The 3,172-nt window shown below is 35.4% G+C and overlaps 1 long non-coding RNA gene across 1 annotated transcript; it reads left to right on the top strand.

Annotated features, from left to right (window-relative positions):
* LOC142180229 (uncharacterized) lies at nucleotides 1-1,843 on the top strand. Its single transcript, XR_012708397.1, has 2 exons — nucleotides 1-830; nucleotides 951-1,843. It is a non-coding gene; the product is annotated as an uncharacterized LOC142180229 (long non-coding RNA).
* The last annotated feature ends 1,329 nt before the right edge of the window (nucleotides 1,844-3,172 follow it).

Genomic DNA, 3,172 nt, shown 5'->3' with positions numbered 1-3,172 from the left:
CCGACTTTAAAATCATGTAAGTTGAGCTGTTTATGTTGAGAAAGGGCCAATGCCATTAGGGGTGCTGCTAATGATTGAACCAAATCTCCTCAGCGGCTGATACAATTCTGCCACATGGGGTTGTTATCATAGACAGTAGTCGTTTGGCCCACCCATGTTAGGGTCGGTAATGACTAAGCATTTATTAAAGCAAAAAATATTTCTTTTTTTTTTCTGGTACGAAAGATAAATATCATTAATTAACTAATGCGTACAGAGACATTGGTGCCCAAGTTGTACCCTATTACAAATTAAGGTATTACTAGTAGTAGCGACATTGTTTGTGGTATTCCTAATGGAACTATCATCACAACAACATAAGGAGGTTGATAATAGCTGATGTGCATCCGTGTTTCCATTTTGTGGTTCGTTGCTGCTCCTGTCCACTGCTACAGCATGGTGATCGTCTGAGGCACATGCTGTCGATGGTAATGAGCGCATAATTGTTAGCCCTTGCTTATCAGCTTCCAAAATAGGTCTTACAAAAAGTGATGGTCCATCAAAAACTCGCATGGTAAAGTTGCCTTCCAAAATGCTTCCTGCTTTTGCCAGTTGATCCACAGCTCTATTTTGTTCTCTGTACGTATGGTGAACCCTGGGATTATGGAGCCTCAGCAGAAGATGCCTGCAGTCAAATAGTAGGTTAGCATACATTATATTGTCACAATCGAGCATAGTGATTACCTCCTTTGCGTCGACTTCCACATAAAGTGGTGATAGATTTTATTGAATTGCTATTCTAAGTCCCTGTATCAAAGCGTACAATTCTGCTGAAATAGAAGATTGGCTTGGTATGTGCCCTGAAAAACCCACGATCCAATCACCATTATGATTTCTAATTAGTCCTTCAATATCATCCGTAGTCAATGTTGACGAGTGAGCCTCATCTGTGTTTAACTTATATATGTTAGGCTTAGGAGGTATCCATTTAAGAGGGGTCATGATTCGCCTTGGCAATTTGTGATACGAAGCTGCCAGATAAGAAAATTCAGTGGCTTGTTGTGTTGTAAAGTTGATGCTTATACTGGTACGAATTCCATCATAAAGATTTCGATTACGAGTGATCCAAATGTTCCAAAGGCTTAAAGGTAAGTAAGTTTTTGAGTTAATGTTGTATGGTAACTTCAAGCCTTTGTAATTGATTAAGGAGAGAAGCCATTTTTGTGGTGTATCCAAATGGAGTAGAGCATTAATATGTGTCCCCATTCCCAGATTATTCCAGTAGTATTTAGCATTAGCACAAGTTAGAAAGAGATGATTTAATGTTTCATCTGCCTCTTGGCAGTATGGACAAGTGGCATCAGTGATAATATTGAGTTGTTGAAGAAATTGTCGTGTTGGCAATCTGTTGTGATTAAGTAACCAAATGAAATGTTTTATTTTAGGGTATATAGGTAGTTTCCATATCCATTTGAAGTTACCCAAAGGATTTGCACTATCAGTGAATTCGCTTTCCAAGGCATTATACATTGATTTAATCGTAAAGTTGCCGTTGCCGCCGTTGCTTCCTCCGCACAGGAGACTGCGATGTCACCGGTGCCGTCACCGGATGCCGCAGCCGCGTTCTCTTTGACCGGCTTCCGGTGCTTTGATTGGGATATCTCTGCTTGTCTCTCTATTCGCTCTGTTGAGGCAATGAATTCGTTCCTACTATTTGAGAGAGTCCCTGTTTTGTGTGTTGTGAACAGAGATAGCACTTTTTCGGTATTTGGTGAATTGGTGGTTTCTCATTGTTCGGTATTAACCTGATTCTTTTGTTAACTTATATACGTATCAGTGGTTGAAATAAAATTCTTTTTGTATATTCTAGTCTGTTTTAGTTCCCCTTTTTATTTTATTTTATATCGTTTTCCAGAAATTAAACGTATATATACATAGTTACATGCCATATGTGTCAGTGTATACTAACATTTGTAATTTACACTTAATATCACAAAAGAATTTATAGTAAGTGAAATGATACTTCACACTACTAAATTCGTTTTTGTTTAAAAATTTATTAACGTATTTCACTTTTTATTCGAGGTAACTAAAGTCATAATGTATATTGATCCAAGATAAAATGGAAAGAACTAATGCTCCTTCTACAGTTGAGATAACTAAATTTGATGTAAATACCAGATGTATATACATTGTTTCAGTATTCTTGTGCATTGCCTTATTAAAGTTGTACATGGTATGTTGTCTTTTCTTTGTTTAGGAGAAAACAACGACTTTATTTTAGCTACCAGCCAAATACTAAAGGTTACCATTTTGCTTTATTGGGGGGCGAAGTACGAAGAGAGTGTAGCATTTGAGGTGTAGAAATATAATTATTCTCAGGAAGAGTCATAGGTAATCTTAGAGCGCGGAGATTTTATTGAGAGTTTTGTCTCTTGGTAGAAAAATGTACAATCCTTTCCCCCTATTAAATTGAATCAATTAAAAAAGAGATCAGTACTACGTATATGGCCTCCTGTTGTTTGATCCAATATTGAACCAAGATGAGGATCCTCACTTATATAGATTCTTAGTTTGACCTCTTGTCTTGCTTTTTAGAAAGTGAAGAGAGGTCATTTCTCATACTTGCTCGGTGTGCCCTCGAACATGTATTGTGAAGGCATATCACACCATCAAGAGAACATGAACTATGCATGTGAAGTTGTGCTTGATTCATACTTGTATAACACTTTATTACAACACTAACCAACTTCCAAATCTTAAACTTGGGGTAAAATTCATGGATGGTCATCCCGTTTTTATATATTACCCAAAATTTATTATTCTTTCTTTTGTTACATAAAAATTATTTTACTTTGCTCAATTTTTTACAAAAATAACTTTAATCATTTTTTGTTAAAAACTCACCTAAAATGCGAGAAAATAACAAAAAAATCCTCATATTTTGGGATAAGTTTAAAATGCTCCCTTAAATATACTCTTTAGTAGTTTTCTGTCAAAAGTGTACTTTTGGTGTCCATCGAGTATTTAACAAACTATAATTATTACTTTTATGAAAAATGTGAAAATGAATTTACTATGGAATCACATTAAAAGTGTATTTTTTATAATTTCGGCTATTTTTGGCTTATTTTAAGATTTGGCATAGTTTTTTGAGTAGCTATTTTAAAATTTATTTTTAGCATCTTGTGCA

The sequence above is a fragment of the Nicotiana tabacum genome, chromosome 4, assembly GCF_000715075.1.
Source record: "Nicotiana tabacum cultivar K326 chromosome 4, ASM71507v2, whole genome shotgun sequence".
NCBI lineage: Eukaryota > Viridiplantae > Streptophyta > Magnoliopsida > Solanales > Solanaceae > Nicotiana > Nicotiana tabacum.
Note: the sequence above shows the minus strand (reverse complement) of the source record. Positions and strands in the feature narration are given on the sequence as shown.